The sequence below is a fragment of the Crocuta crocuta genome, unplaced genomic scaffold, assembly GCF_008692635.1.
Source record: "Crocuta crocuta isolate KB4526 unplaced genomic scaffold, BGI_CrCroc_1.0 scaffold25, whole genome shotgun sequence".
NCBI classification, from domain to species: Eukaryota; Metazoa; Chordata; class Mammalia; order Carnivora; family Hyaenidae; genus Crocuta; species Crocuta crocuta.
In genome coordinates, this window is record NW_027532015.1 from 10,681,337 (window position 1) to 10,704,885 (window position 23,549).

Here is a 23,549-nt window from a genome sequence, read left to right on the forward strand (position 1 = left end):
TTCCACTAAAGACATCACTTGCAAATTTCCTATTAGTGGAACACCTAATTTCTTTAACAATATTGCTTATTATTGTTTAATTCCTAAAAAATGAAATGAAAATGAACAAATTATTTTCCCCTCCCTGCTCCAAAGGAAGAAAAAATAGCTGTCGTGACTGCCCTACTTGGATCCATCTCTTCTATAACAAATCCTTGGCAGCCCTTTTAAAGTCTTCATTCCTAGAGCTTGCTTATGCTGCCAAAATATACTTTCTCATCTTTGAAAAATAGAAATTTTATTAAAGAATGTGATTTTTCAAATAATAGAAAAAAAATAGAACTCTATGGCATGGATCCAAATTAGTGTTTTATAAAAGTTAACTCCTTTAGTAAAGAACACTGAAATTGTGCCAAACACAGATTAAAGCCTGTGTTGCAGTAGAATTTCCACCTGGGTGGAAATCCTACTTTTCTTGTAAGCCTAAACTTTTAAAATACTCTTTTTGAAATTTATGGCTAATAAAAAAATAATCCTAACACTATTTCTTTTTGTAATAAAAGTATCAAAAACAATAGAATCTACCCCAGATAGAAGTTTTGAAGTGTATTAAGGAATCGGTGAAAATATGAACTTTTTGTACTAGATCTGTATGTGTTGATATACGGGTAAGTAAAAACAACCAGTTAGTAGATGGAGAAAATATATAAATAGTTTCATCTATTCATAAGGTTCATCTAGAATATTAATATGGAAAATAGAAACCAATATAATGCACTTAATATATCTCAAGGTATCTGGAAGACTTCATCCTTTTTTCCCCTGGATGTTTACACTAATTATGCTTAAATAGTTTTAAGCTATTTTAGACATAATTTGCAATTAATGATTTAACCAGTCACATTTTTATTTGGAAAGTTTTTCTAAGTGATTTCTAACATGGTGCATCCTTCAGGTCTTCAAGTCAAGCACAGAAACAGAGTGCAAAGAAATCTTTACTGCTGGAAATGAATATAATCACAAATAGGTTCATTTTAGCTTAAAATTTCTTGACCATTCATAAATTCTTTTATTGCTATATCTGTGAGCTGCATGTGGAATCAGCACTATAAAGATATGTAGAGGTTAGATGGAAAATTAATTATTAATTTTACAAGTACCTATTTCCCAGTCCAGCCATCAAGCAGCTTCCTTGCCATTATTCCAAATATTGGCAAATCAATAAGAATGTACATTTCCCTCTAGTAATATTACAGTAAAAACAGTGAAACTTAGGTTTGAATAACTGATATTTTCAAAATATTGAGAAAGCAAACAGGTTCCTCAAAAAATAAAAGAAAGAACTTACTGAATATACGACTTTATCAATAAAAAAGAGCAAAAGCATAAGGTCAACAAAATTTTGAAATTTCAGGGGGATATTAACACAGGTGTATTTTATTAAAATAAACTTAAGAGAATGATCTGTTTGGGAGTGTCTGGGTGGCTTAGTCGGTTGAACATCTGATTCTTGATTTTTGGTTCAGGTCATAATGTCATGTTTTGTGGGTTCAAGCCCTGTGTGGGGCTCTGAGCTGGCAGAGCAAAGCCTGCTTGGGATGTTTTCTTTCTCTCCCTTTCTCTGCCACTCTCCTGCTGGCGAGCTCTCTTCTCTCTCTTTAAATAAATAAATAAACTTTACAAAAAAATTTAAAAAGGAGAACAACCATTTAATCTTGTGCAAAATTATTTTTAAACTGTAAGTGTTCTAGAAAAATAGAGATTACAGAAAAAGGGCCCCTGAAAACAAGGGACTTGGTAAACAGAGAGATTACCTTGGAATAAATTAAAAATCTTTGCATTAATTTAAAAAGTACTGGCATAAATGTATATATACAGGTATTCCATACAAAATTGAGTCACCAACAACTTCATTTTTCAACTGGCCATGAATGATGGAGAGTTTGGAGTAGAAGGGAGATTAGTTAAAACCCCTTAAATACTATTTTAAATGTTTTTATAGTAAGCATTTTAAAGTTGATTATCAAATGATACCAAATAATATCCAGTTATATCCCATCTTTAGAATCTAAAATAGAAACACTAGTAAACTTCAAATAGTCAATCCTGATCATAGTTATAATTTTTAAGAACTCCAAAATGCTTTCTCTAGAATGTAAATTAATAAAATGTATTCGTCAAAACCTACTACGCTTTAGTCCAATTTTTCCACTTGAAATGAGCACATTTATGATGAAATATTAGCTTGAGGCATTTTTTTCATAAGAGTATTTAAAAAGTACTACTCAAAATGAGCAAAAACCCGAAATACCCAATAACAAATAGAATGTCTGTTGACTGTTCTATTTACACAATGACATAGGCAGTTGTTAAAGTTTATATTCCCAGTGCATTTTTAATGACCTGGTAAAAGTCTTACCAGACAATTATGAGTAGAAAAAAAATAGCATGTCCATGCTGATTGTGATAAATACACATAACCTGAATAACAAAAATTGGAAAAAAAAAAACCCTTCTCTCTGATCATATTTAGACTTGGAAGAAAATAATGGATGCTTACATTATATACTTTTCAAGTTGTATTATTGTAAGTTACTCTTACAGTCAGAGTTGTTTGCCTTATTCTAGGATTAATACTCAAAGTAGCCATATAAACTAGGAAAACCCACATGAGATGATAAACTATTAGAATTATCTATGGAAATTTATTTGCAAGGTTCTATGTGCCTACACATAGCCAGTCAACAGTTTTACTTAAAAATGAAATCAGTTGTGTTAGTTAATTTATTTGGTCTTGTTGCTAATTTTCTCCTAAAAATTCATAAAGTCATATAAGAGCAAGCATGTATTATTTCATAGCTTTATCATACTGTGTTGTTAGTTTCTCAGTGATATAAAGGAAAGCTATTATGAAACCTAAAAATGGCATCAAAGAATTTTTCTAATTATGCAAAGTTTAATTTGTAAATTTAAACCCAGTGGCTTAAAAATCACAAATATTCCTTTGAAGTATCTTAACTTAAACTGAAAGTTGTTTGGTTGAATGGTGGACATTTATGTAAATTATTACATCAAGTAAAAAACATACCTGAAGCAACATTTTGGGAAAAATATAATTTTTAAATATTGAAGAAATATAGGTATAGAAAGGTACATAAATCATAAAAGTATAACAAAATTTGCATAATGTGAGTCTTTCATAAAATGAGTCCATATAGGTCCATACTGAGTGAAGGAAAAGAATTTTTGTGGCATACAAAAATCTTCATGACCCCATCAAATTATTACCATCTACACTTTCCTAAAGGTGATTTTCATTTCTAGCACTACAGATTAATTTTAACAGGTTTTTTAATCTTTATGTAAGTGCTATCATATAGGATGTATAATTTTGTGTTTAGCATCTTTTGCTCATCATTATATTTAGATGGTATCCATGGTATGCACTAAGCTATATTATTATTTCAGTGTGTAGAGTATTCCATATTATGAAAATACTGAAATTGACTTACAGTTCTAATGTTGATAGGTATTTAGCCTGCTATGTGTTGCTATGTATATTTTTCTAAGAGTATTCCTGTTTATGTTTCTTGGTGTGTGGGTCTAAGCATGAAAATGCTGGGTCATTATGTATGCATGCATTCAAATTGAGTAGAAAATACCAAACAGATTGCAAAAGTAGCAGTATCAATTATAGTCTCTAATGGTGTAAGACAGTACCAGGTTATCCATAGCCTTATCTTATTGGTATTAGCGCACTTGAATTTTAGCTGTTCTGTTGACTATAATTGTATCTGTCTCTGGTGTTAGTTTGTATTAACTTTGAAACTAAGGAGGTTGAGCAACTTTTTTGGGGCCACTTTTGAGGTATCTGGTTAGTCTTTTGCCTATTTTTACTATATTTTAGTTGACTTGTAAGAGTTCTTTATACATTCTGAGTATGGTTCTGTTTTCATATATGAGTTGTGATTATCTTCACCCTTTTGAAATTTTGTCACTCTTTTTCACTGTGTGTGTGTGTGAAAGAGAATCTTAATTTAACTGTCTTGGTATCTCAATCTTAAATCTCGGTAGCTCTGACTTTATGCAAAATTATTTTTTAATAATTTATCTACCTTTTCTAGTCCTCTTCACAGGGGAAATTGATCTCCAATACTTTGTTAATCACTACCAATAGAAGTGTGTGTGTATGTGTGTGTGTGCGTGTGTGTGTGTGTATTTAAATATAATTCCCTTGGTCCACCTGAATATTATAATATCCTAATAGTTCTTTCAGTGTCTAGCTTTCATGACCTTTTCTGATCTTTACTACTTAACTAAATCAAGGAAAATGTTGTCTTCCAAACAAATGAGACAAAATGGAGAGAAATGAGACAAGTGGAGAGATTAAGAAGAACATCAAATGCATATCAATAAAGCCTCCAATACTAGTTACGCTTAAGTATTTTACAATGCATTATAACATTGCCTGTAAATACTAGAATATTTTTAAAATATAATACTTAAGGTTCTATGTGTTAACTTTGGTATAAAACCCACTATAAGATGTTTGCTATTCAAGAGAAAGTGTTCTGATTACAAAAGGTAAGTAAATCTATTTTCTGTTTTACTTTATGCCAATCCTCACCCCTAATGATATTTTAATGAGCTGGGTCTTTTTCAATGACTGTCCGCAGTCCTCTCCATTTTTCACATGCCTTCAGATCAGGGGTGCCAATGCAGGGGCTCTGATAAATTTCTTCAGCAATAACAATTCATGGTTAACATTTCAAAGAAATTTCAGTGTTGATTAAAACATTTTGAAGGCTAACAATCATGGAGCACAAGACGAAAGCCAAGAGGAAATTATTAAAGCTTTGCTATGTGTTTGCTGATTATTGGGAGAGGTTAATAGAGGGGAAACGGAACTTTAGCAAGGTCTGACTGCAATCCCAGGATAAAACCTAAAATCATCTTAGAATTCAAACTTCTGTGTATTTTAGAGATAAATAATGGCATGATAGGTTTCTGAAAAAATCTTACTAAGGATTTGATAAGCTTCAGAAGGGATGTTAAACTGAGGACAAATCTTTAGTGGCAATTCTGAAATTTCTCAGAAGAACATTCATATACAAGCCAACAATTTTTTAAATTATGAATATTATACATTTAAGTGAAAACTGAAATGTTCATAGTAGCTTTGAAACTCCTAATCCAATAATGCTAAACAATGATAAAAATTATAGTATATTACAAAATATGATAATATTCAGTACCTTTTCACATAATTTGAGCCCACTATGGGCTGTTTACCCTTGTGGTGTTTTTGTTTTAATTTTTTTAATATGTATTTTTGAGACAGAGAGAGACACATAAGTGCAAGCGGGAGGAAAAGAAAGAGAGGGAGACACAGAATCCTAAGTAGGCTCCAGGCTCTGAGCTGTCATCACAGAGCCCAACTCAGGGCTCAAACCCATGAATCGTGAGATCACGACCCAAGCCAAAGTCAGATGCTTAATCCACTGAGCCACCCAGGTGCCCCTATCCTTTTTGTGTTTTATGAAAGAAATGTAGAGCTGGACATATCAATGTTCTGTGTGTCTCCTCCCCAAAAGCATAGGCTCACACCCTATATCCTTTAACTCATTTCAAAAACATCATATGTTGGATAATCCAAAACAAAAACAGTTATGACAATAATGTCCTGAAAAGGCTTTTACAGAATGCCTACAAAGGAAATCATTGCGTTCAGGGTAAGAATTATGTACTTTCAGTTGCAAAATATGAAAAAGAAAGTGGGGAGAAACTTACCTCCATTTTCATGCAAGATGAATTCTGTCCAGATGAATTCTGTAACATTTTAAGTAGTTTCTCCAATATTAGTCCAGTATTTCTAAGAAAAAAAAAGATTTTTTCTGGACATGTTCAAAACATAAAATTGATTGTCAAACCTACAACTTTCACATAGAAACAAGTCAACAAACTGATAATTAAAATTCTCAGTCTGAAGTAACTATTTGTTCAGCAGGAAGTTACTGATTTTACTTCAGCAATTTCTGATTCTATTTCTTCTTTATAGTGAGCATTGATCCCATTTAAAATTACCTTGAATGCCTTATTAACAGCAGATGTTAACAGGGCTAACATGGTAGATTATAGCTAATTGACAAAATTCTACACCCCCCAAACCTAATGACTGATTTAAACATCACTTAAAATAAGAAAAGAAAAAGCCATAACAGGAAAAGGAGAAGACGAGCACCAGCCTTACAACAATTTTAAATGGGAATTTGGAATGATAGACCTTAGATTCAATATGAAAACAGAAGTTTAATGGGTACTGTCTCTGAGAAGTATTACCAGCACACTTTGAGGGGGAAAAAAAAAAAAGAATGGGACCCTGGGCATGTTATGGTTTGAGTCCTTTACAAATTCGTGTGTTAAAGTCCTAACCCTCCATTTCCTCACAGTGTGACTTATTTTTTAAAAAAAGTTCCTGTGGATAGATATAATTATTTTAAATGAGGTCCTACAGGAGTAGAATGGGTTCCTGTTTCAATTTGCTTGGTGTCCTTATACGAAGGAGAAATATGGCCCAAAGTCCCAAATTTTCATGGTTTTTCCTGCCCGCCTCCTCCCCACTGGCTAAGGGAGAATTTACTTTTTGGTAAGAGTAGGTGAAGTAATGGAATGAAATACCTCTATTTAAAGACCAGAAGTTCCTGGGACTTCCCAGAACTGGAGAAATAATGAAAGCCTAAAAGAAACAAAGATATGAAAATAGTTTTTAAAATGAATGGAGTTCTAAGATTTCAGATTTCAGAACAACATCAGGAAAAGCTTATTGCTGGAATTATCTTCAGTAGGCGGTATGAAACTAAAATCAGGTTAATAAAATCGAATCATATATCAAATATGCTTTAAAAAGCAGCCATCATGTAGGATTATAGTTAGATGAATTCTAAGATGCATTCTGATCCATTGTTAAATTATTACACAACAACCTAATTAAACCCTCTCTTTGCCACTAGAAAAAAAAAATCCAGAGACCTTGTAAGGAACTAGGAGAAATGGATATGAGATTTGTACCATTTGGATCAGTTTTGTTAAATTCCAACAAGAGGAAAACAAAAGAAAGGATGGAGAAGAATGATATGAGAATATTTTGCTTTTGTTGGCCTGAAAAAATTTGAATGATAAAACTCACAATAATAGAATGATAAAGAAGGAAAAACATTTTAAATAAACCCCACCACTTAGATGTGGTGAAAAAGCAACATATTTGAGGAATTTGTTGTCCCTCACAAAAAAGTTTATCAAGGATTATCATTTCATTTGTGTTCACTTGAATATACACATTTCTTTTAATAGAATCTGATGTGTGGGAGTATTTCGAGCACTGTTTTAATGAAGATTGGAATTTGTCAGATTAGCCTTATCAAATTTTTGGCTTTTCATACTTCTATTCTCTATGGGTGGTTATTGCCTTTATTTTTGTTGGCAATAAACTTGCTGTTTCAAGGACATAAAATACCAATTACTTGACATATTGTTTATTTGTATGAATGTGGATTCTGTATACTTTTGAAATTTATAGATCCACTAGTAATTACATAGAAAAAATGAAATACCTGGGAAAATATTCCCTTTTAAAGAAAATATCAATCCTTTTCCTTATCCTATAAATTGCTAGAGAAGTAATACAATGGAATACTTACTATAAAAATGCTCTACAGGATATAATCCTATATTTTTGTAAACAGCTTGTTCTCTGTTTTTCTTGAATGTTTTTATAATTATTAGATTATAAGTAAAAATAGTACCTTTATTCCTTAGTTTACTACGACCATTGCCTTTTCATCCCCTTAATCTTTAAATATGGCCTCACTCTTGCTTGCCATAGAAATGACTCCCTTGTCAAAATATGGTCACATTCATTGTTGGTAGATTGACACAGTGATTCCTTTTTCCGTAGAGAAATACCTATTAAATTGTTGATGGATATGTCTCCAATACATATCATCAAATAGATTTACGAGTGAAAGTTCATTTTAGCAAAATGTTCATATTCATGAAAACTTTCAAAAGTAGAAAAAGAATGTGGTAATTTCAGTGCCACTCTGCAGGTAACTGGAAGGGCTGAGTCAGGGGGCTGGTTACTGGATGAATGAGAACACAGAAGGCTTGCTTTCCCCTTTTGCACACAAGGGTCACTAGCGGAGCCTACATAGAGATTTAGAATTAAGACTCCCTTGTATTTTCTCAATTCTCCACAAAGTTCCTCTGGGATATGAATGGACTTGGAGCTGTGAAACATGGTGAAGAGTTAGAGGAATTTCTCATGATGAGGTGCAGAGCCAGACATTTTGGACCTGCTTCAGACTGCATACTTTCAGGCATGCTTTCAGGCATGTATGGCAGCAGTGTTTAGACGTGAATAGGCTGAGTTAGTTGTTCTCTTCCTTCCAGAAAATGAGCTTTGGAATATCCAACCATCATCGAATCCACACGCATTTCTTGGCATAAAAGGGCAATTACTTTTTAACTCCAGGAGGACAACATTGTCCTTTAAATTAAAGTGAAATAATGATCTGAAATTAGCCATTGTAATGGAGCATGGCCCATAGCATAGTTCTATTAAGAATTCCTACATTAGCAATGTAGGGGAAAGAGTCCCAAATATTTCGAAAACACACAAAAGCAAATATCTCACCTCCTATAAATTCTAACATAAATAGAAAAATAAATGAGGCAATCATTTAGTGATATGTACATATATCATCACATTGAGTACTTTAGGTTTTTTTTTTAATGTTTTATTTATTTCTGAGAGAGAGAGAGAGAGAGACAGCATGAGCAGGGGAGGGTCAGAGAGAGAGGGAGACACAGAATCTGAAACAGGCTCCAGGCTTTGAGCTGGCAGTCAGCACAGAGCCCAAGGCGGGGCTCAAACCCACGAACTGTGAGATCATGACCTGAGCCGATGTCGGACGCCCAACCGACTGAGCCACCCAGGCACCCCTGCACTGAGTACTTTAAACTTGCTATATGTCCATATAGCAAACCTGAAAACACATTATTTTTCAAATGAGGAAAAATTCGGTATTTTTGCTATTTTTCCCCTTTTAAATTAATTCATAGAAGAGCTTTTTTTAATGCTAGGTAGAAAATGAATTTTTAAATAAGATTAGAATTGAGGGGGAAACAAAAATGATATTATGGTTCAGTTTTATCACCTGTTAATGTTGCAAACTTAGTTTTTATATCTCTCCTTTGATAAAAAGTATTAAGAATGTGAGAAACAAAGACCAAGATACAAGAAGTTAGAAAATACTGTTAAACTCACCTCTTCATTTTTCTTAATCAGATAAAATGTTGGTCTCCTAAAAACATGCCCCCCCCCTTTTGATTTATGCTACATTTCTTTGTCTTCAAAACCTACATACTTTTTCAGACAGGATTCAAGTTCCTGGACTTATTCTCCAGTGACCCTGTCCCACTGTTTATCAAGGTTATTTCTCCAGCCAGAGAGACCTCTACTTGTTGATAGCCTTGCTTATGGATCTTTTGTTTTCTCTGGTTTCTCTGTTTTTTTTTGTTTTTGTTTTTGTTTTTGTTTTTTCTGACAGCTTTCACTTGTACCCACATCAAGGATAGAGAAAAATGTGTCTTGTATATTTGGGTTGATTTTTGCCATGATTTTGCTATGTTTAAGACTCCAGACTTAACGGAGACATAGGGATGTTTGAAATAGGCTTATTCCAGATAATTATAAAGCTGTTCATGTTGTCATTTTCATATGACCATATGAGTGAGAATATTGTATATCCAACTTACAACATAAAGCATTGGAAAAATGTTTAGAATTGTGTTATTGTGATCGTATTTTTAACAATGTCTAAACTGGAGTTTAGAAATTACATATTATTGCCTAGTTTATATTGAGGAGGTAAAAGCCTTTGTTTTCACAAATAGAATCTTATCATAAATAGATAATTTTGAATTCTTTCGTGAGAGAAATAGGGTTTATAGCTATTTAAGATTATGTTCTTTGACCTCAAGGACTTACACATGATACTTAAAATATGTAAAAGAGAACTAACTCTATATGCAAATAATGTTTAAACATGATCTGTTAATTATTCAAAATTTCATCATTTGGTATGCTTTTATTCATAAGCATTACTTTTCTTATGTCTATCATATTTATTCATTCATTTGTTTATTTTTAAACATTTTAAAACATTTTTCAATGTTTATTTATTTTTGAGAGAGAGAGACAGAGTTTGAGCCAGGGAGGGGCAGAGAGAGAGAGGGAGAAAACAGAATCTGAAGCAGGCTCCAGGCTCCAAGTTGTCAGCACAGAGCCCAGTGTGGAGCTTGAACTCACTGATGGTGAGATCACCACCTTAGCTGAAGTCAGATGCTCAACTGACTGAGATGTCCAGGTACCCCTAAACATTTTTCATGTTTGTTTGTTTATTTATTTATTGAGAGAGAGAGAGACCAAGCATGAGCAGAGGAGAGCTAAGAGAGAGAGGGAGACACAGAATCCAAAGAAGGCTCCAGGCTCTGAGTTGTCAGCACAGAGCCCAAAGTGGGGCTCAAACTCACAAGCTGTGAGATCATGGCTCAGATCCGTGAACTGCAAGATCACAACCTGAGCTGAAGTCAGACACTTAACTGATTGAACCACCCAGACGCTCCTATATATGTCATATTTAAAACAACTCGTCCAAAATAAATTGAAGTGTAGGAATAGTATTCTAGAATCATCTTATTTTTACATCAGTGAAATGGCTGAAAAGATTATCAATAATATTTTTGGAGTAATGTAGAGAGAATGAAAAGGACGGTCACAGAATTAGGGAACATTTTTGGAGATGTGAAAAGACTTCAGTGAAGGAGATTATTTAAAAGAACCTAGTAACAAAAAGAAAAAAAAATGTACCAAAGAAAAAAAAATTTAATTACATATATATATAAAAAAAAAAAACCTTTATGTCTTAAGCTTAGAATTTCTCTCTCCTCTGCTCTCACAAACTTGGCTAAGTAAAAGTCTTATGGTAAAATTATTACTAATCTTCTGGCCTAGGTCCATTCCCCATATAACAACAAGTGCTTTGCTAGCTACTCTGTCATTTATATCTGTACATATTATGATGAATATTCCACTATGCAGTCTACTTGCTAAATTTCTAAGTTTGACTATTCTCACTTGTAAAATCTACTTTAATAGGAGAAATCAAACAAATTTTGTTGGTCATTGTAGAAGAAACTATGTGGCAGTATTCTGGTAAAATTGATTTTTTTTACAGAAAAATTACTGAAATTGCAAGTAATATAGACAAAATTTTAAAGTTATCCTATGCTCTAGGCCCAATAACAAATAACATTATCTGTTGCCTCAGGCATAATTAAGATCATCTTGAAACTTAAGCTGGGGGAATTTAATTTAAAACAGACTGTAAAGATATATGATATGGGTGAATGCTCCCCCTGTCCATCTTGACTCAAAAATTAGACATAGTATTTTTGCATTCATCAAAAGTGGATTATTAGCCCTCATTAATGGTCTATTTTGAATGTTAAGATTTATAGATGGGGCTTTATATATGAGGAAAAAGAGGCACTGTAATAGTGTTGCAACCATGGACTCTGAAGATTGATTTGGATTAAATTGTAGCTCAGACTCTCCCAAATACTGTAACCTTTAAAGAGGTTTAAACTTTGTTTCCATTTTCTCATTTGTTACATTGCAATAAATGATGGTTCTACTTTATTGGCTCGCTGTGATAAATTGAATGTAATATGCCTATCCTAGTGCCCGGCACATTGTATGCACTCAATACATTTTAGAGACTGTTATTGTTTCAAAATGAAGGTTTGGAGTAAATTCAACAGTAGTTTTTGAAATGGACCCAAGACAGATCTTGGATAAATATTTCAAGTTCAGAGTGAAGGTCTGCTTTCTATTGATTAGTTAGGTAGTTCTGTATTTTTTTCCATTTGTTACCTAAAAATAGAAAACTTACTTCAGCAAATACCATAACTATGTTCTTCCCCAGTAACTTTCCTTACAAACTAACCTAATCCAAAGTTCTGTTTTGTTTTTTTAATACCATACACCAAGGGCAGTACTGCTAACCATAAAATTACATTTAGCTTTTTCATGTACCCAGCCGGTCATTTCACCCAGACCTATAGCATTTTATTTCTTTTAAAGATTTATTTTATTTTTATTTTGAGAGAGTGCAAGCCTGAGATAGGGAGATGGGCTGGGGTGTGGAGGGCGGGGGCCCGGGGGGTGGGGAGAGAGACAGAGAAAGACACGGAGAGAGAGAGAATCGCAACCAGGCTCTACGCTCAACATGGAGCCTGACATTGAGCTAGATTTTAACGACCCTGGGTTCATGACCTAGCTGAAATCCAGTCTGACACTCAACTGAGTGAGCCACTCAGGTGCCCCAAGACCTATTTTAAAATAGGAAAATTTACTTGATACTTGATCTCCTGGAACTCAGGTGCTCTGTGCTCTTCTCCTGAACTTCTGTGTACCAAAATATCATGGATGTCAAAAACTCCTTCAGTCCTGTTTTATATTGTAATGATTTTGTTTTGAAATCCTTTCATAGTGGCTTCCTCTCTATATGTGCATATACATCTATATCCTCTTCTTCACCTGCTATTTTAGTAACAAACTACAGAAGTGATCCTTGAAAGTGTAGTCTTTCACCTGACATTTTATAGACTACCAAAATCTTAATTGAACTCACTTTTCATAGCTCAGAAAAGTCCTATACTAGTCTAAAGTTTTTCCTGACTTCGACAACCCATGTTTTTCATATCTCACCTGCAACAGGCAGGATCATAATTATAACTGTACACTGTTGTGACATGAGCTTGTGTTACTCAAAGTTTCCTTGTGTTCTCCAAATATACCGTAAACTTGTTTCTCCAAACTCCCTTCTATCGCAGATTTCATTTCAGATCCACTGTATACGACAGGTAAGACCTCACTGGAGTTCTTTATGAAACAAAATCCATTGCATGGATGGATTTTGTACTTTTTGTACGTATGAACTAATTATATACCAGATACTCATTATTCATTATTTTAACTACTTTTTGTACGTATGAACTAATTATATACCAGATACCCATTATTTATTAGTTTGCTTAAAGAAATGAAGGAAGATTGATTTAGAGAGGCATTTTGGGAATAGAATTTATTAGTTATGGCTAAGAAAAGGCAGGAATCATGGATAGTATTTCTGAGGCTTCTGGCTTGGGTGACAACTGAATTACAAAAAATCACAGGGAGACATGGGTGCGGGTTCTGGCCAGGATAGAGCGTTTTGATAAATTCTGGGATTTGTAGGTTTTGGTGGAGCTGTGACCAGCAAAGACATTCAAAGACCATCTCTGGCTGCTGAACTGTGTACATGGACTGTGAGGAGCCAGGCCCAGCAGGAGGCACAGTTTTTTAAAACGCAATTAAGCTCTGAGTAGGGAGAGTAGCTGATGTCAGAGCTTTATTCCACTGATATTTCAGGCCCACGGCCAGTGTAGCATTCTTATGTAGATTGAGGCCTGAAATTGTGCAGTGAACCTGAAAGCAGTGCAAGAAGAGTGAGGAGGGCTCCTTTCAGCTTAAGCCATGCCAATTCAACTGTGGAGAGAAATTAACTGTGGACTGGGATCTTCTTTCTTAGTGAGGAAATACTGATGAAAAGAACCTGATGCTGAGGTATAGATACACACTTTCATGCACACATGTGTGCTTACATGGGGCAAATCATCTATGGCAAAATTTCCTGTACATTATTTGTACTTTTAATGCTGAAACTTTTGGTAAGCCGAATGAGTGAAGATTCTGGAAAGTTCATTTAGTAATTGAGGCTCAATCTGCATGGTTGTTAGCTACCTAAAATCGAATTCTTTATTATTTAGTGAAGAGAGCTCTTGTCTCTGAAAAATAGAAGATTTCACAACCTGGTGATAAATTTGCTTTTGGAAAAAAAGCCTATCAAAAGAAGATTAGTGTAGTGAGCTGGAGTCATGATATAAAATATATTTAAGGAGCATAATCATAAAATGTGTATGCATATATGTCAACACAATGAAGCAAAACTTTATGAAGGTTGCCTCTAGATGGAATTCCAAGTATTTTTAAAACCTCTGATTTTCTCTGTATTGCAAATTACTTTTTATATAAACATTATTTTATAACCATATAAGATATATATTTTTAGAAATGAGTGATAGATCGAGTAACTGAGCACGCACATCTATTTCACACAAATGTGAAGGATGGGCTGAGTTTTAGTAGACTCAATTCCCCAGGCAAAGAGTCCAGATGCATAGTTATACTTTTCAAATAATTTATCCTTGCATATTTGAAAATACTCAAATGTAAAAGTTACCATTCTGTTGTTTGCTTTGCTATATCCTTCTGTTCAAATTTCTGAAATTCTTTCTGATGAGAAGTAATAGTTCATGATTCACCTGGATGGTTTTTGATAGTGTATACTAAAGTCAGTACTAAATCTTATTTGAACCCCGTGGATGGATGGCTTTATTTATCCACAAGTACCACTTCAGAGTGGTTTGGATGCTAAATGAGTGGTTCATTTCTACTTGCTAAACTTTCATGAGTCATTGAATGCCCCATTAAATCTTGTGGACATTATTATTCATTCTTCCCATAATCAAAACTGAAATAGTCCATAGCTGCTTTTTATTTACAGTGCAGTGTTCATTCAATTATGACTGTTCTATTGTCTACTGTAATCGTTGGAAAATCTATTCCTATTCCCTCTGCCCACTTTTTTTCTCCTTTGTCACATTGTTGGTCTCCTGATAGGTTATTACCTGATATGAAGATTAGACTACTAAGGCACAAGAATGAGACAGTCTTTAAAATTATGATATTTCAATAGTTTACAACTGCCATATTTGACATATATGAATTTCTACATATGTAAAAATTTTAAGTGATTTTTGCAATGGAAAACTGCCTTAAAGTATTATTTACAGACTGATAAATAGCAATTGTACTTTATTTTTTTATTATTGAGACAGAAACAGAGCATGAGTGGGGGAGGGGCAGAGAGAGAGGAAGACAACAGAATCTGAAGCAGGCTGCAAGCTGTCAGCACAGAGCCCAACACTTGATGCGGGGCTCGAACCCACAAACTGAAATCATGACCAGAGACAAAGTTGGATGCTTAACCGACTGATCCACCCAGACACCCCACAATTGTACTTTAAAGTATAGGTTTTAAGGGGCGCCTGGGTGGCTTAGTCTGTTAAGCGTCCAACTTTCGCTTAGGTCATGATCTCGCGGTTCGTGNTGTCAACTGAATAAAATTGAAATAGAACTACTTAAAATGTTCAATTAGAAAGAAATATATTATTTAAAACTTTAGACTTACACGTCAGACTTCATGTAAAAGACCTATGAAATGTTCCATATTGTCATTTACTTCATGAAATCTTGATTTATATTTAATTATAAACCCCTAGTATAAGGTTTATAAAAACTAGTCTTTAAGTAGTGTTTATAGTAGAGAAGCTTAAAACTGATAGAAACTCAGTTCATCATTGATATAACTTTTTTCTAATAATTTTATATTTTATGCAGTAAAGCTATATATAATGTAGGTTTTCTAGGATATTAATGTAATCAAAATTATACTTAGCATGCGTGTGTTTTTATCAAATGGATTATGAGTTATAATTAAATATTATCTTATTTTTAAATGATTATAAAACAACAGTAAACTTTCACATCCAATGATACAAAGAACTGTAATGTATTAAAAGCATAAAATCTATATAGACCACATACACTGACCTCCATGCAATAAAGTATATGCAAATAATTAAAAAAATAAATGTCCTAAATAATCACTAACGACTCACAAAAATCCAATGGGAAGGATCATTAGGAAATGGCCATTGTGTACTTTTGTAGCAAAACTAATGGAATAGATTTGAAAGTTTTTCCCATGTAAGCATTCAAATTTCAAGTTCATCTCTTCAAAAAGAAAGAAGTATATGAGCTAAATATTCATATCAAGAAACTAAAAATACTATAATTAAATCATTCTAAGGTAAGCATGTAGAAAGAATAAATTTAAAAGTATTTTGAAAAGGCTAATACTCTGATAAACCTCGCATTATTAACCAAGAACAAAAAAAAAAAAAAGATTAAAGAAAATGTATTAGTGATGTATAGGAGGACTTAACTAAGATTAAACAGAGATAAATATTACATTAAAGAATACATGAATCAGTTTGATTAGAAATGACAGGAAAGCCAGCTCAAAGTAGCTTAAGTATCTATTGGCACACAATAATTGAAAAATACTGGGGTTAGATTGAGTTGATTAGAAGCATTTTAGGTTCATAGGATTAATATATCTTTTTCTCATTTTCTCAGCTAGACATATCTTCTGTATATTTCACTCGTTAAGGAGTTATCTCCTTGCAGTGCCAAAATTCTAGTAGCAACTTTAGCTGGTATCATGTTCAAAGCCTTTTAGAAGAATACCTCTGTTGTCCTTGTATTCCAAGAAAAAGTTTCACCATGTCTCACTGGATGTGACTGAGCCACATACCTATCATTGAATTAGTTACTGGGTGCAGTGTAATGACAAGCTTCATTGCTTATATTTGAACTGCATGTGGTACTCTAGAAGTGGATTTGGAAGCAACCTTAAGCCCGTTGATTAAGATTCAAGAAAGGATAATTTCTTAAATCCAAAACCAGGATGGTAATGTTAGTCAATAATAGAAAGGAAAATAAGTGCAAAGCGTTAAAAACAAATGTATATTGTTTTTAATGTACATGTTATAAATATATTCATTCAGAAATATTGTTTAAGTAGTTACTATATACCAGGCATCTTATCAGGTTCCAGTGATAACAAAATTCACAAGGCCCTTGCACAGTTCACATTACACTGGATTTAGTGTTACTTGGAAATTAGCATTTCAATATGATTTAATGGAAGGAAAATTTAAATTACCTAAATTGTCTTAGCAAGATTTTCCAATACTTTGCATAATTAAAAAACATCCTTTTACAGAAAATATACTTCTCAAAAGGCATCAAGAGTTTGATCAATTCTAAAAATGATTTTCGAAGATTATTTACTGCAATTTTGTAGCAGTAACAAATTATTAGAAATATCCAAAAAGTCCATCAAGACAAGACTTGAACATTTTTTACATTATGGAATAATGTTCCATAAAAATATGAAACATATTTTAAATTATAAGAGACCCTCCCAGAAATATTAAATAAAAAATGGGTTACCATAGACTATAATTGTGAGATATTGTGATAAAGGTTAAAGAGTAGGGGAACATGGGTGTGTGTGTGTGTGTGTGTGTGTATAAAATATTACTGGGGAATGCAGAATGCACTAAAAACATTGGTTGCCTGTGGGCCAGGAACCTAGGTTTATAAAATTCAGACATAGGAGAATTTTTACTTTTTATTCTATTAAACTTCTAAATTTTGCAATATGTGGGTATAAAGCTCCTTGTATAGTAAAACCTTAAATATTTAATGTTACCACACAAAAGCTGCAAGTTGGCTAAATGGGACACTTGATTTTTTTATTGCAAGTATATTCTCCTGGAATGTGAGAAGAAAGGATGATGCATATTAGGCCCAACCTAACAACCTCATTTTAACTTAATCAATTCTTTAAAGGCTCTGTTTCTAAATTAGTCATACAAGGGATTAGGACTTCAAATATGGATGTTGGAGGGGCACAATTCAGCCCATATAGAAAGAGAAAAAGGAAATGGGACAATATATTTTTAAACAATTATGAATTTCAGAATTAAAATAATAAATCAGTATATTGAAATAGATCTCCTCCTCATACTGAATATATTCTAGGAATCAAGAGTAGTTTAAACTTACCTATTGCCATTTCTCATATCAAGCTACTTTAAGATATTAAATGTAAGTGGACTAAACTTAGCAGAGAGAATAAGATTGTTTAAATGGATTACAATTATAACAATTTTCAAAAGCAACTGTTATTTGCAGAAGACTCCTGGAAAGCATAAAGAACTGGTGAGGTTGAAAGTAAAAGTATGGAGAAATATATCACAAATGGGCACAGTACAACTACTGTAGTTATGTAAAGACAAAAATCCTTAGGAAAAAAATACTTAGAAATAGAATTGATAAATAATGATAAATATCCATTGCAAAACAAGTTATAAAACTTCTAAAAATGTATATATCAAAAGAATAGATAAAATTAGTAGAATTACAAGAAACAAAATGCATCTTTTTTAATTACTGACCTCTGTTGGAAATAAATCACCAGCAATGTTACAAAAGGCTTGAACAATAGAGTTCATAAGCTTTGCTTAATGGCCATAAGTTGATGTCTGTATCCAACATTATTCTTATGCACTTAAATATTCAAAAAATCAGTAGCAAACCAAATCATATAGTTATACAAATGTCAAATACTAGCTACTACGAAGTCCACATTCTCTGACGATAAAATGGAGGTTAAAAAAAGCTATATTATAAAATGTCCTATTTTTGGAAATTAAAAAACATTGTCATACACAAGGGTCAAGGAAGAAATCATAATAGAAATGTAAAGATTTTAGAATAGAATGATAAAACAAATACATTTCAAAATCTGGGAAAAGCAAAAGTTTCAAGTGAAATCTAAATCTGGTGCTATTATATTGAAAAGTTGGAAATGATCAGCTTAATAAACAGCTTAAGTTAGAAAAAGAAACATTGCAAAAGTAGTATCAGTGAATAAAATGAAGTAATAAAGGTAGGATAAAATAGTAAAATTAAAATTATAGTAAGGATCAGTGATGGAGAAAAGAAAAGTAGAATGGCAAATGCCATTGTAATGCCAAATACAAATTTAAAAAGATTTACAGATGGGCTAAATGGGTGATGGACATTAAGGAGGACACTTGTGATGAACATTGGGTGTTACATAAGTGATGAATCACCAAATTCTGCTCCTGAAATCAATATTACACTATATGTTACACTCAAATATATATACATATGTATATATATGTATATATTAATTACACTAACTAGAATTTAAATAAAAACGTAAAAAATTACAAAACAGATAAACATAGTAACATTGACCAAAACACAAAGTCCAAGAGAAATGAGCAAATATATTGTAAATAAAATGTGAGTGTAAGTATAAATTTAAAAAATAGATATTTTATTATTAAGTTAAATGCTTGTATACAGAGACCCAATTTCTGAAAGAAGAAAAATTTTGAAAGTGAGTTAAGAAGAAATGTAGATCCTGAATGACAGTACATTTAAGAAATAGAAATACCACTTAGACATTTTGATATAGAGAAGATACCAGACCTTGATATATTTGAGCATTTCCAGCAAACTTTCAGAGGATAGCTTATTACAGTCTTGCTCAAAATATTCTGGAGAGTAGAGAAGGAATATTTCTCATCTTTCATATAGGATCTNACATATGTACTTATGTAAATATTTAAATTATATTTAAATTTAGATATATGTATATATATATATACACAAAAATAATTACATATTTATCAAGAAAGGTAGCTAGATTTTACTTCTGTATTTTTATTTTTATTTTTATTAACATAATGAAATTTATCCATCATCTTAAGCACTACTTTTTAAAGAAATCTTAACACTGGTGTCATCTTTGAGAAGAAACCCAGTACTGTAAAAATAACTATTGTGAGGTTAATATATACAATTCTACCAAATACAATCCTAATGTATACATTATGAACAAAGCCTGACACATGGCTTCTAAAGTGCTGTGGAAGAGGTAGCCAAGAAAAAATTTTAAAGTAAAAAAAGGAGAGAACTAACAGCCAAAATAAAACTATGTTTTTATGCTACAGTAAACTTTAAAAAATGAAATTATGTATGTACTGAAGTTACATGTAATAGGAGTATGTAATAAAAGAAAAAAATTGCATTTCATAGCAGTGGAGAGAAGGATAAATTATTCATAAATGAGTTGGATGAAATTAGATATCAGAAACGATTTAAAAATTCAAACAAAACTTCAAGAGACTAAAATTGTGAATATAAAAAAAATACCGGGTCTATGGTAGAAAACATATAGTAAACCATTAAATAAAATTGTGAGGTTAAACAGTGCCTACATAATTTAGGGTATCCTTAGGAGCAATAAAGAAAAGATGTCTATAATATACCCTTCACCTTAAATAAAGAAATGAATTGATCAACAATATTTGCCTTATTTTTGCCTTATATTTAATAAGTAAATCTTCATAAGCAGAATATAAAGATAATTCCAATAAGTTTAAATATATATTTAATATTTCATTTCCTCTTAATATACTTGAAATACAAATTCTCAACTGTGATTAACTTTGAGGAAAAGAGAAGTATTGAAGAGTGGGTGTGAAAAGAGATTGTTGTGTTTTCTCTAGATGGACTGCATCTTGTGTAGTGAAGAACTTCTGGTATCAGATGATGTTTGAGGGCCTTTTGAAGATTAGATCTCAGGTATCCTATGTCAAGTATGGAACAGCCATGAGAGTTCAGTGTACAAATGGTAGTTTTATAGAGCTAAAAGTAGTAGTTACTCTGGGCAGAGGTGTGGTGATGAGGTTAGACTTAGACCATAAAGGTCTTCATGCTAAATGCTCTGTTGCTATATTAGAAATCAATGTATTTGAAATAGGTGAAACTCTAAAGTTTGTGTTTTTGGAAAGATCATTTTGTCAGGGGATTCTGAACATATAAATAGAAATTAGGGGTGCCTGAGTGGCTCACCCGGTTGAGTGTCCAGCTCTTGATTTCTGCACAGGTCATGATCTTAGAGTGGTGAGATTGAGCACCACATCAGGATCCATGCTGAGCATGCAGCCTACTTGGGATTCTTGCTCTCTCACTTCCCTCCCTGCTTTTCCCTGCTCAGATGCACATGCTCTCTCTCTCAAATAAAATAATATCATCTCTGATATCTTGTTTCTGGCCCCAGTGCCAGTAGAAACTCACTGTCTAGTAACAGACAGATATGTAAACAAATTACAACACAAAGCAGAAGTATTAAAGTACTTGGAAGCAAAGGAAAGACTAGCAAACCCATTTAGGAAAAGTATCATGGGCAAAATGACATGTGGGAGCACGTATATTTAGGTAGTGAGCTGCCATTTTACTTATGTATGAATCATAGAAATCCTTTATCAAGTAGCCATGGATCAGTAACATGAAAATATGTATATCCCATGTGTCATTATTTAAAGTTTTTTTTAAGTTTATTTATTTATTTTGAGAGAGAGACACAGAGAGAGAGAGAGAGAGAGAGAGAGAACAAGCAAGCAGAAGAGGAACAGAGAGAATCCTAAGCTGGCTCTGCACCAGCAGCACAGAGATGGATGTGGGGCTCAAACTTACCAACTGGCAGGTCATGACCTGAGACAAAACCAAGAGTTTGTTACTTCTTACTCTATGCCCCTTCCCCGCTTGCTTTCGCTGTCTCTCTCTCTCTCAAGATAAATAAACTGAAAAAAAAACCAAACAGTGTTTATTTCAAATTAGGCAAAACTTAAAAATGGATATATATGAGATAGCTGTCTTTATTGTTGGGGCATAGAACATGTGCACAAAATTGGTTTATTTACTATCTGCTTATCTGATTCTATATTAACATTAACCATTAATTTCAATATGTGATGTTAGAAGTGCTGTATATTGAGGTAAAATTACAATTTTCTTGACATATATGTAAGGCAGTGTTCTGGCTTTTATAAGCATCTACCCCAAGAAAACTCAATGTAGGAAAATTTAAGGCCCAAATAATTAAGGAATATTAAAATTACAGTGATCCAGATCGAGTGTATCCAGATTGTCTAGATATAATGAATATGTATTGCATGTTTAAAAATATGGGTAATTAGAATATTAGTGTTGAGTATCAGAGATCTCAGTTTAAAAGTCATTTGAAATGCATCATCATTGCATTGTTTTGTATTTATAGCATAAATGAAAGATGATGTATGAAACATATTAAAGGACATAGGACTACAACATTTATTTCACAAAGTAATAATGATTAATGGAACTCTAGAGATTATTTCCTTTTGGAAAGACAGATGCTTGCTGGAGAATGGATCAAATATTAAAATAAAAAATAAAATGTTTTTTATGTTTTCTGCAAGATTAAAATACTAAGTGAGTTTCTTAAATATTATTTGTGCTTCCATAATGGTCCCACATCACCCTCTATTTTATATAATCAAAATGATCTAGGTCATGTTTTTAATATGTTTCCAGGTGAAATATTATACCTGCATCTCATATAGTTATGCAGCAAAAATATAAAATTCCTGTTTTCTGTTAAGGTTGTATAATAGATTTTAAAAAAAATAAGCGCATGCACACATTTTTTAATGTGCAGAAGATTTGCATTCATTTGCACTTTGAAATTGTCATCCACTCACATTTTTCTACTTTTGTTACTTTTAAACTAATCTGCATAAAGCATGAAAGTTACCCAGCTGTTCAGTGGAATACATTATTTTCTGCTTTCAAAGAAAGTGCAAGTTATATTTTCTGTCCCTAATTTAGCACCAAATTTATTAAATTTCAAATAAAATGTAAATACCACATAAACCATTGGATGCTTAGAATAAGGAAGGGTGGGAAATTAAGCTCAACTTAAGATGAGGAACTCAGGACTTTATGAAATGTAATTGCATGATAAATGCATATTTCTATTGCTAACATACTATTCCAAATATGTCACAAAAAAGTCATTAACTAGGATAGAAAAAAGTTTACAAAAAAATAAATAGAATAGATATACATTTTAAAAAGTTTTTATGATTGTGTCTCACAATTTAGGCCTGCAGAATCTTCATACTAATCAAATAAAGGAGCAGGCATGTAAACTAAATATATTGAACAAGTGAGTTCTAGATTATAAGCCAATTTTCATCAATTAACTGTGTTAGGCATCTGTGTTGTAACTCTTGACAAGTAAAATGCTTTCAATTTCTGACACATTTCTTTCAATTTCAGTGTCTAAAAGGAAAAAAAGTCATAGTTAAATATATTTTTAAACTTTATTTTACTAAATTGAAATATTACATTCCCAAATGGGGAGGGGGGAGAGAAAGTACTTTTCAGGTCTCTTCATATTCAATTTATATTATAACTAATTTTCATCTTAAAATATTCACTTGGAAAATCTCAACCACTCTGAATTGAAAGAAGTAGTCAACAATTTTGTGCCAATTTTGTTATGGACAGTTTTGTATGTAAATGATTATTCCCTAGAGTCATAAGTGAATATAAAAGGCAAAATTATGATTAAGAGTAATGGTCACTTCTAAAATTTTGCTTCAGGAAACAGATAAGAAAACTGACAGTTTCTTGTGGGTTTTTTTGGCTCTGTAATCTAGAATGACATAAATTTTTTTAAACCATCTGAAATACTGGTTATTTTAGTTAACCTGTCAAGTTCTTTGAAAAGATAAAATTTGGGTGTAGTCATTTATTTTGGTAGAAATTTCAGAATGAAAATTTGTAG